Below are 12,974 nucleotides of genomic sequence, written 5' to 3'. Positions count from 1 at the left end.
CTGCTGGCCTAAACAGAATCACAAAGTTATAGCTATTTTATAATTTAATAATTTTTCTTAAATACACTACATGTATTATAATTTATAAAAATATTGTTCCCATTATCTTATTTTCTCATTGCACAGCTACTGTGTTCCTCAGTTGCTCTGCTTCCAGTGCAGCTTGCTGTAAGTAGAGCTTTTATCCAATCAGATTTCACCTCTGTGTCTCTAGGTAAGAAGAGAGGCCCAAGGCCTGCAGACTCACAAGTGAATCCTTTTGCAGTTTAAGTGAATGGGGACGATATTGTTGATTGTCATAGTCTTTAACCAATCAGATCTTTAGTTTGACATGTTGGGCGTATTCTTTGACATGCCAGAGCCTTCTAGCTGGCCTATAAGCACGTCAGCATTAACGGGCAGCTCAGTTTTAAGGTGCAGCACTGCAGTAAGGTGCAGCGTGTGCTGTAGTTGGTCAGTGGGCTAGCACGTGACTATTGTGAAACGAAACTTAAAGTAGCCATCAGAGGCTTAGTCGGAGTAGTAAGAGTTCAAATTGAAAGATATGGAAGAAATTATGATATTTTTGGCAATTTGCTTGGTGTAGATTTTGTTTGACTTTAAGTAAACAGCATTCACATTTTCTTACATCTAATATCTGAATGGCCTTTGAGTGTGTAGCAGAATGCGTGTTCTGCTGCAGGTCTGCTGGATTGATTTGTAATGCTTTGTTGTCATATGAATATATGTGACTGGTTCTTGTGAGTTTGCTGTTGTCATTATGTTAATTATATAGATTTGGACTATATGCATTTTTTACGAAGCATACCTTCATGCACGGAGTTATTGTTTGTTAAGCTAGTTTAGCGTAGCCTCCCAGAAGTGCGGGGCCTCAGCTGTCTTTTGCTTTGTTTTGTTTTGTTCCGGGTTCAGAGGTCACAAAGCCCGTTTTCTCCTACTTGAGTGCAGTCCACTGAAAACATTATATTTCCCACAATTTAAGCTTCTGCATTTTCCAAATGCACTAGTATTATTCAAACGTATTGGTCGGTTCATAAGCCTCGTACCGAACGGTTTAATACGAAACGTGCATTGTTACACCCCTAGAAACAAATAACCATAGCTTGCACGTCATAATGAGATTATTAGGTGGTGATTCAGCTGCAGGACAGCACTGAATGCCCAGGTATAAAATGCACGGCCCGCCACTGGATAATGATCAGTTGGTTTTTCACTAAAGCTGCAACTTTCATATCATAATTTTATATATATATATATATATTACCTGGTGCAGCTTTAAACAATCTAGACACATTATATGACAGTAAGACAAAGGGGGCATTGGGGGCATTTTGTAATATGAAAGTGTGTATTGCTGCAACTTACCAGCACCCAACCTTCTCCTTCTCCAGACCAGGTAACCTATAACCAGCACAAGTAGCAGCACCACAAGCACACCCACAACCACTCCTAAGGCGACTGAGGATGATGTTGCTGTAGGGGTTAAAAGATCAAGTAGAAGAGTTAGTGATGGGGAAAACTAGCTATAATAACACGAATAAACTCTCATGGGCTCTTTGGATCTTACCGACTACAGTTACTTGAAGTGACTTGGAGGGAACAGAACGGAAGGACCTCGAGGAGATGTTAACACCGTAGACACAGTTATACTCTCCTTGGCTTTTATAATCTATCATTGGGAATTCAAAGGATGCCAAGTAGAAGATTGAGTGGCCAAATGCTGCCATCACTTCAGTGGTGTTCAAGTTAGACTCTGTCAGATAGAAGAAACCTCCAGGATATATGGAATGAATAGAGCAAGTGACGGAGAAGCTGCTGCCTTGGGTGACGGATATTTTGTCAGGGCTGTAGATCACCATTGCATGAGGAGATGTCAGAGAGATGCTGGGCTTCTCCAGTTTCACTGCAGAGTAGAATACAGATTTTAACAAACTCATTTAGATCATGAATCATGTTTGCAATCTTTGCAGTTATACTTCCAACAATCATGTTCAACTGGACAAACAAAGCAGACAAGTATTGACCTGTGACAGAAAGATCTGCAGTATTTCCTTGAGGATAATAGATGACTTGATTGGACAATTTCTTTTGATATTCACAGAAGTATGACCCCGTTTTGCTGAAGTCCACTGTGGGGAAGGCAAAGGTTGCAGCTTCGTTCTCAGAGTATTTTTCCATTTTAAATGAGTCTTGGCTCCTTTTCAGGACGAATGTCCCACCCAAGTGTTCTGTTACTAGAGTGCAGGTGATCTCAACTCTGTCACCCCAGTTTACCCCTGGAGCAGGACTCAAAGTGATTTGGGGCTTCTGTAGAGAACCTGTAACAGATAATAAGTTGGAGTTGGTTTTGTCACAACAGCCCACGCAGCTTCATCTAATACCAGTTGAGAGGTAATGACTTCACTCTCAGATAAAAATGAGCCAGGTCTCTTACCTAAACAGATAGCGCCAGCATCTTCACCATGCCCACAGTTATTTTCTCCAAAACTGGGATGCCTACAATGTGTGAGAGCGGACTCTTCGCCTGTACACTCCACATTATCCAGCCATATTGGACCAGTGCCTCGGCCAAAGTGAGCACTTGCAGGAGCCGAAACTGCATGACCACAGCCAAGCTGTCTACATACCACATCGGCATTGGCAATTTCCCATTCATCGTCACACACAGTTCCCCACTGGCCTTTATAGAGGACCTCCACTCTACCGGAGCATTGACCTGAGCCGCCGACCAACCGAATCTGTGCTGCATATGAAAAAAAGTATAAAAGTGGACTTGACTTGCATATTTGTGTGTTAATACACATTCATTCTAACACACAAAGTGAATGCAATGTATTTTGAAAGTGCCGCTTGTCCCACCATCACATCAAACGCTAATTTCGACAGCATGAAGGGATAAAAGGTTGACTTACAGAAACACAATGATGTGGAATATGACTTGATGTAATATATGTCACCTTTGTCATGCAAATGAAACATCAAAGCAATAGTTTGACATTTTAGGATATATTGTAATTAGCTTTCGTGCTGAACGTTAGTTACAATCAATTTAACTAGAGCCAGCAGCCGGTTAGCTTACCTTAGCATGAAGACTGGAAACGGGATACCAGCTAGCCATAATATCAGATGTATAATTCACAAAGGATAGCTGTTACACAATTTTCTTTCAATTGTCTTTATGTTAAGCTAAGCCAACCAGCTGCCGGCTCCAGCTACTTATTTACTTTGGAGAAGTAAGAGTTGTATCAATCTTCTCATCTAATTTTTAACACCAAAGCAAATTAGTGTTTTCCCTGAAATGTCAAACATCTTTAAGGCATGATTGTAGGTACATATAATCACTTTAAACTCACACACTGTTTTTACTCTGTACGTGTAAAAAAATACATTTGTGAAACAAACGCTGATGATTTTATCTTATTTGTCTAACTGTGTGTGATCATTTTGAACAGATAATTTAAAAGGCTTTACCTGCACAGAGAGCGCCAGCATCGTGGTCGTGTCCACACCCGGATCGTCTGAAACCTTTGAGTGAGCATTGCTGAAGAGATGTCACATTGTCAAAACATGAATTGCTAGCCTCGACTACTGATCCAATGCCTTGGCCAAAATGGGCACCGCCGGGAGCGTTCACTACATTTCCGCATTCCAGCTGGTCACACACCACCTGAGCTTTACTCGTGGTCCAGTCGGTGTCACAAACCGTTTGCCATACTTCGCCATGATGAACCTCTACTCTGCCAGAGCATTCATCCTTACCATTAGCCAAGCGGACCTCCAAACTTCCTATAAAGTCAAGTAAACAAAAATTATTATACAGTATCAGACATTTAAAATTGATTTGAATGTAGTCAAAGAAATGGCAGATGAATAATATTCAAACAAGAACACTAGTGAAGTATACCTTTATCAACATGGACATATTTAGGTGACATGAAAGCAACTAAACCGAAATAAACTAAACATACTCTCTAATCTGCGGAGGAAGACCAGAACATGTTGCCTAATCTGGACCTTGTTCATTTTTCTATCAAGCAATGTGAGCGAGAGATTGAAAGCGCCGATACAGTATGTAGAAACGAGTTTTGCAAAACTAAGTGAAAAAAACATATATAACATAATACAAAGAAATAGGAGAGATACAATTGAACAACAAATATGTTTTTTCTTACCCGTGCAGATGACACCAGCAATTGAGGTGGTGTTGCAAGTTTTGTCTCTAAATGGCCTTTGTTGGCACTGACTCAGTGTTGACTCCAATCCATTGCATTCAATTTGATTCATCCAGGTGTGTCCTGTGCCATGGCCATACTCGGCAATGGTGGTAATCTTATGATTCCTCTCGCAGCCCAGCTGTCTGCACACCACATTTGCGTCATTCACATCCCAGGATTCACCACACACGGTCCCCCACCGGCCTTTGTCGAAGAACTCCACTCTTCCAACACAACGATTGAGCCCATCGGACAACTTCACATTGCCTTGAAATGACAGTTATATGAATGTTCAGTTCAAATTTGGTCAATGTTTCTATGTGTGTACTTTTTTGGTCATAGTTGAAATTAACTACATTACATTGTTAGTCGATGCTTTGTGCCATTTGTAATTTCAGCACCTCTTTTGTGATTCTTTGACTACGTTAGTTACGCCATGTCATGTCACGAGGTAACCGATGGAGTAATGAGGTTGCTGGTTTTAAAACTACTGGACTCATTGCTTTGACCTTTGACAGTCTTGTCATTTGTCATATTGTCTTGACCTGTTGAAGTGAGGTAGTTTAGGCTAGCTAGCCCCCCCTCCTTTCAGAATATAGTGATAATCGTTAAGTGTTAGAGAGCTAGGTTAACTAGCCTAACTTGCTAGCTTCAACTTTCCAAATGAAGTACAAACTGAACAGCATGATGAGTCCTCCCAAATGCTGAACATTGTAGAGGGACAGATATCTTTCAATATAGGCTTGTTGAAAAGGGGAGGAAAAAGATGTCTTGTATGAACGTCCATAGGCTACATGGTAGGCCTGATTCTGCACTCACATGGAATGAGGTAGATGCTAACGCTAGACATCATTGACTTTCAAAGTTAAAATAGTTTAACTTTTTGCCATCCTCCGCAACAGAATTTACAACCGGATGATAAGCAGCTCGCTCACACAACACACACGTTTTTTTAAGTTAGCAATATTTAAAGGAAAGCTGCATTTTACAGCTACAACCATTACTTAAATCGATTAACTGTCAGTTTTGTCAGCATTCATTTTGTCAACAGGTTGGAGCCGAAATAGAGCGAGTGCAAGCAACACGTCCCTATGCGTGTCATGCGAGCGAGCATGAGATTGTTTCAGTTTTCCCCAATGAAGCAATAAAGATGGCCAAACCTAATCCGTGCGACATTACATTACATTACAGTCATTTAGCTGACGCTTTTATCCAAAGCGACTCACAATTCAGATTCTATCACATACACCGTAGGCACAGCTACGGGAGCAATATTGGGGTTAAGTGTCTTGCTCAAGGACACATCAACATGCGACTAGCGGAGCCGGGGATTGAATCGCCGATCCTCTGATTGAAGGACGGCCCTGCTCTCCACTTAGCCACAGCCGCCCATGCCCGCGACGTGTGTCACTTTTTTGAAAAAACGGTCACACCAGCTCTCTTTTGGCAAAGTTTCACTTGCACTTGCTCCACCTAAAAAACCTGTTGTCAAAATATATTCTGTTGGACTGTTTATTTGTTTCCTGTGCCATCCAGAAGGCGTTGTCTGTCTGCTGTCTGCCTGATTCCATGTGAATGCAGCATGACGCTTAATATTAAATGCTGTTTCCAGACATATGTCCAAAAAAGGTTTAGCCAAATCTTTTATTTTTAATGCCATATGATTGCAGTTTATATCTCCTTACACAATAAGTGAGGAGAATTCTAATTTAAATTCAACTTGAAGCCTCACCTGAACATTTGACAGATGCCTCTTCAACGCGATCCTGGCTGGTCCTGACATATTCTCCCAGTGTGCACTGTGAGAGAGAGCTCTCTCTACCGTTACAACTGATCCTATACCATCTAAGTTTTCCGCCTTGGCCATATGATCCTGAGAACTTGACGGGATCTCCACAGTTCATCTGTCTGCACACCACTGCAGCTTCATTCATTCCCCAGTTAACATGAGTTGCTGATGACCATTGTCCACCATGGTAGAACTCCACCCTGCCTGAGCACTGGTCAGTCCCATTGATCAGTCTCATGTGAGCTGGAACGCAAAGAGGACAGAATCAGCCACTAGTTGGTGTTTGGACACGTTTGAAAACAATGCCTGGGATTCAAATTGATATTCGGATTGATATACTGTATTAGAAATAACTGAGTTTAATTCTTGACAATATTAAGCTAAATATTCATTTGAGGCATTAGGGGAGACAGTTGTAAATATAACACTGTGTGAAATAAAGTCAAAAACATGCTAATAACAGAGTAATAACCAATATGATACCTGAGCACACCACACCGGCATCTTCACCATGGCCACAGTTATTTTCTCCGAGGGTTGGATGTCGACAGTGCAAAAGGGACGTCTCATTACCGAAGCAGCCTACATCATCCAACAAGATGTCCCCTTGGCCTTGACCAAAGAAGGCACTGCCTTTGGCTGTCTGAGCTGTTCCACAGTCCATGGCTCTGCACACCACCTGAGCATCTCTGATGTCCCACTCATCATCACACACTGTTCCCCACTGGCCATCATGCTGAATCTCCACTCTACCAGAGCATCGGTCAGTGCCATTGACAAGCCTTAGCGGTGGAATACCTGAGAACAGCTCCACTCATGTTACAGGTGCTCACAAGTTAAAGTCAAATTATGAAATATTAGGCTTTAACTGGACTTTCAAATGTACTCAGTTAAGTAGTTTTTATAGTTACTTATTGCCACCATCAGGCCAAAATATTCACAAGTAAATAAGATTTAATGCACTGATCTTGTTTTTAATGACCACAAGTTCTTTGCTATTCTAATTGAACGGTGCTTCAGCACAGTATATTGCTGTATTTTGTGTCTTACCTGCACATGAAAGAGAAGCACCTTCACATCTCCCTGTGTATTCTTGAAGTGTGCATTGGGAGATGGAGCTCACATTGCCAGAGCATCTACTTGTGTACCCTCTCAGTCCGCTGTCACCAAAATGGAAGATTTCTTGGGATTTTTTGGGTAATCCACAACTGAGTTCCTGACACACCACTGCAGCCTCTTCATTGCCCCAGTTGTTACACATTTTTCCCCATTGGCCGTCATGGAAGACCTCCACTCTGCCTGAGCAGCGGTCAGTCCCATTGATCAGTCTGACTGATTCTGGAAAGCAGTATTGTATTTAAAATGTTAAAATGTAAAATATTAACTTTTCAGCAATGAAATACAATATGTTCGCATGCAGAGAGAAAAAGAGACATCCTACTGCAGCACCAGAGAAGGGAAGTGAGCAACACACAGCATACACAACGAAGCTTGCTTTTACTAACCCCACTAACCACACATATCCACCCACACAAGAGCAGTTACAGTTATTACAGGATGCCTTACAGCACTTAGAGAAAATGACTGAACCGGTACCAACTGTAGGGACTTAAAGAGTTACTGTCCCTATGACATTTGCTCATCATGATGACATGGCTCCACCCATTAGAACTAAGCATACCTTTTTGTCCTCACAATGTTGTCCTGTAAATTTGCTAGGGAGAGATCTTATGTTGAGCCTAGGCATTAGCCTGATATCTATACCAGATGGTCTTTAAGTTGTTAGCAATCCAACAAACAATTTGTCAATGATACAGTACAGTCCAACTACCCCTCTGTATGTATATCAGTGGAGAATTCCTCTCTCCGTTGCAACACACCTGATAAACATGGTCCATGATATTGTGTCTGCGCACGCAAACTTTATGTCTCCAGAATACTTACATTGCACCGCACATGTGTCCCATGGCCCGGACTCTGATTATGAAAACATGTTTTATCAGTGCCTGAATGATCCTCTCCAGTGTTCTGCTCTGTTTTTGGTGACTGACCCCTGCACAACAGCGTGTGTTCCTGGTTGACGATTCCTACCCACACATCTCTCTGTCCAAATCAGCAAAAGACCAGTGGACAAACCTGGGTCTCTTTGTGCAAAAAAACTGATTGGCAGGCAACAGAACGTTCAACCCTGGTGTCTGGCCCTCTTCCCCATCACCTCTCAGCACAAGAGTTGGTAAGGACTGTTCCATATTCTCCTCACCACCCACACGGCTGTAAGGACAGCAGAACAAGTGACCTGGATCCAAACAAGTCACTAAACTATTGCTACTCAGATCGCACCGACGACAGACTCAACCACCAACATCCTTCCCTAATACCAACAACCTAGAGCGATGTTGGTCCAGATTGTGATGCCCATTTTGTTTGCATTTGACATAAATCCTATGTGTCTGCATGTGTACCTTGCCAAATGGATACTAGTGTACTGTACTTAAGATTGATCAATGATGTGATCAAAAGGGGGATTGTGATGGCAAATTTCCACTATGACTTATCTATCTGTTTTTTATTGTCTGACCATTTAGTGTTTTGGCCCTTTTTGTTTTAGTAAGGTTAATGAATCTCAGACATGGTCAGTGAGGATCCTCTTAGGTTGAGTAATAGTGTGTGTGTGTCTTAATCAGGGAAATTATGTTTTCAGCTTAGATAAGGGGCTGAATGGGGATACAATCAGTGGACCATTCAGTGGTTAACCATTCAATTGTTGATCAATGATTGGTCACTGTTGTCCAGATTTCCTAGTGATGAACTCCTCCTATCCCACCATGTGCTCAAGGCCTTTATAAGTCGTACACAACCAACACTCTGGGTTCTCCCTCAGAGGATAAATACTTTAAAGACAAACTTCTTTTCTCAATGCTTCTTAATTTCAGTATCAAAAGACTCACTCTGTACTATTAAATAGTTTTTTCCACCACACCATATGGGAATGTCTCTTGGATTTCCATTTCAGTATTCATTAGAGATCAAACAAAAGGAAAAGAAAAGATAACTATAGTATTTTCAGCTCCTATTTTAAGTCATGATTTTCCATGTTTCTTGTTTTATTGCTCTGACATTGAAAATTGGGGTGCCGTAAGACTTTTCACCAACCGGATTTCATTAGAATACTGTAATTGAAGTAACAGTATAGTATTTGTTACCTGAGCATACAACACTGGCATCTTCATTGTGGTCACAGTCATGTTCTCCAAAACCTCTGTGTGGGCAGTCGACGAGGGACTTCTCATGACCAGTACACTCAAGATCGTCCAACCACACCTGACCGTGACCTCTGCCGAAGTGGGACTTGTACTTGACCGAGAGAGCACTCCCACAGTTCAACTCTCGACATGCAACAGTTGCTTCCTGCATCCCCCATCTGTCATCACAAATCGTTCCCCACTGTCCATCATTATAGATTTCCAGTCGTCCAGAGCACCGACCAGTCCCATTCATCAGCCGAATTGGTTTACTGTCTGTCAGTTGGAAATGAAAAAAAAGCCAAGGTTATGTTTATTTAGAAGCCATCCAAAACAGCAGATCTAACTTCGTAAAGTTCAACACAAAAATACTGATTTCGTCTAAACAGAGAGAGAACTTACTTGAACAGACAACAATGGCATCAACACAGCTCTCCTTGCTTTCCTGAAGTGTGCACTGTGAGAGGGAGCTCTCATTTCCAAAACAGTTGGATTTGATGCTACCAAGTCCACTAGCCTCACCAAAATATTGTACTTCAGCCTGAGTGACCGGAGTGCCACAGTTTATCTCTCGGCATACCACGTCAGCTTCTTCCTTGCGCCACTCACTGCTGCACAGTCTTTTCCAGTTACCATTGATGTAGACTTCCACTCTGCCACTACACCGATTGCTTCCGTTGAGCACCCTCACATAGTCTGCAAGTGGTGTAAATAGAAATTTCAATGACATCAACAAATGTCCAATGTTTACAAAATCACACAAGCTCTACTAAAATTCACTTTCAGTCCCAGGTATGGGACTGAAAGTCAGGACATCCCCACATTTGCAGCTTCGTTTTAGTATAATACTAAATTTCAGGAACACGACTTTAAAATATCCCTCAACATTATCATAGCAAAGCTAAGCACTCATGTTGCTTTGTTTGGTTTTCCTCTCATCTCTACCTCCTGCTCTTTGAACTTTACATTTGCAGCAGCCGGTCATGTGCTGACCTTGATGTGCTTCTGCTGCAACAACATTACTGCCACAGATAGCAATCATCTTAAAGTTAACAGTAAATTGTCAACTGACAATAAAGTTGTTAGGTCTTTGATGCAATAATATGATCAGTTGCTAAAATAAATGCTGCGTTAGCTGTTTTTCGCAACAGCTTTTATTTCCCAATTTCAAGTGACAGTTCCTCATTGCTGGTCTTGTCTAAATTGAGGAAGGGCCTTGTAATGCAATGTTTTGTGATGCTTGATTAAATGAGCTAACTGTGATTTCAGGTAAATACTTAATTAATGTTTAAAGCAAAAATGTAACATTTTGGGAAATACACTTACTTACTCACTAACCTACTTACTGGCAGAATTAGATCAGAAGATTGATACCACTCTCATATTTACTCAATAAACATAAAGCTACAGCCATATGCTCAGTCTTACCTGAACAGACAACACCAGCATCTTCAGTGTGGCCACAATTATTTTCCCCAAATGGTCTGTGTGGGCACTTGAGGACAGAAGACTCTCTACCAGTACACTGCACATCATCCAACCAGATCACGCCCTTTCCCTCTCCAAAAGAGGCAGCTCTTTTGGCCTCAATAACTGTCCCACAGTTTAACTCTCGACAAACCACGTCAGCGTTGGTAATGCTCCATTGATCATCACACACCGTTCCCCATTCGTCTCTGTTGTAGACCTCCAGTCTACCAGAGCAACGCGAAGGCCCGACCAGCTTAATTTTGTTACATTCTAGAAATGAAAAAAAGCACAGTAGCTGTAGGTTGTGTCATTATGAACTCAATAAGAAAAAGTCCCCTTTCATTAAATTGGAGTGTAGAAATCAAAAAATCGTATCAATGCTTGTGTTTTCAGGTATGAAACATAAATAGAACTTACTGACCTGTAAGCTGTGGTAGAGCCAACAGACCTAAAGCAGAAAGGAAAATGCTCAGCCCAGAGATTTGTCATGAATATTTAAAATAATATTGTCCAATAAATACTGTAACGCTGTAATGTCAGCGCTGTGATTTATCAAATCCGTTACGTATCAGGACAGGCTCCTTGAAATGTAACATGAAGTTAGAAAAATACAGACCTTATAATTGTCCAACATCAACTTTGTCAAATTGATCAAAGACAAAAAAACAAAACAGTTTAAATCATAAAATGATAATTTTCCACGATGAGACCTTCACCTCTGTTTAGTGTATATTTCTCGTGGTTTCGCAAGCATGCAACCAAACTGTTAACTGTACTCATGTGATTTGATTTAAGAAGTCAAGAAAAGAAAAAAAACAGAAACTTACCTATTGATAGATAATAAACTAAATGTAGTTTTTTAGCAGTAACAAAGATCATATTGTGTCTTCAAAGTAGATCCAATGCTGTCAAGGTACAGAAAAAAAAGGTATTGTTAAAAAAAGTGTTCCTTTACTGTCTCATTTTTCTTCAGCGGAATAAGAGAAGCTATAGTTGATTTTTGGAAGCATTCCAATTCTTTAGTAGATGTAGTAGCCCTCTTACCTTTTAAATCCAACAAGTGTGGGCAGCTATTCAAATGAGCTCACAATTGAAAATAAAAAGCTGATCATATCTGAAACATCTGATTAAAAACACCATGTACAGATCCAGTAATTGTTATGAATAAAAGGGGCTGCCTGGATTTGGACTGCAGACTGGAAGCATGTTGACATTTTGATCAATCATTAAAGACAGTGGGTGACATTTGAGGAGGAGATATTGTTTTGTTTTACACAATATCTACATTTTTATTCAAAAAAAGACATTATATTCAACAGGAAAATTCATGTAGAATAACGCTGGTAAGCAGTAGTGAATGATTTCAACCCAACAAATGATCAGCTGCAGAAAAATAAAAGTGAATCAAAAGGAGAGTTGTTTTGCACGAATGGCAAGTGGTGAACACTGACCCCTAATGCTAAACCTGTCTCCTCCCACCTCTGGTTATCACTCACAGCAGTCCTTTTATGTTGAATTTGTGCAAAGCACAGTCATTTCCCCCGTTTTTCAATTTCACTGTAGTACTATGAACTAGCCTAAATCAACAGGCTGCTTTCCAGCTCATTTGCTGCGTCTCCACAGCATCAAAGGCTCTTTAAGGAAGCCTCCACAGAACATGTGACTTGGCAGGAGTACATATGTCACTTAATGAAATAAGTAAAATACAAATTACTCTATATTGTGAACAGTTCAAGATCTTATATTGTTGTAGGGACTTTCACAAAATTCTAAATTTATTAGGGCCCGAGCACCGAAAATGTTGGGCTGCGAGGTCCCTATTGAAACTAGAAATTATTATTATTCTCTCGAATGAATCGCATTTTTGGGGGCTTTATCATATCCGGAAACTCACCAAAGTCTGCATGCATATCAGGACTGCTGAAAAATTTGATATGTTATGGGTCCCACACTCGAACATGAAAAAATTGCTCGCTGGCGCCCCCTACAATTTAGCCACCTCATCCCGTATGTCCAATTAACTTGACATTTCACAGTCATGCTACCAAATGAGGTCTACAAAAAAGCCTCCTGGACCCCTAAGCTCCGCCTACCAACATTTTCCGCCATTTTGAATTTTGTGAAAAACCCATTTTTGCAACCTCCTCCTACACGCTGAGTCCAATTGCTACTAAATTTGCAGTGGATCAGTATTGGATATATATAATAAAATGTTAACAAAAGATGTTTGATATCTCATTACGTTTAGAAGATATGGAC

The sequence above is a fragment of the Pholis gunnellus genome (assembly GCF_910591455.1).
Source record: "Pholis gunnellus genome assembly, chromosome: 19".
NCBI lineage: Eukaryota > Metazoa > Chordata > Actinopteri > Perciformes > Pholidae > Pholis > Pholis gunnellus.
This window is presented reverse-complemented; position numbering follows the sequence as displayed.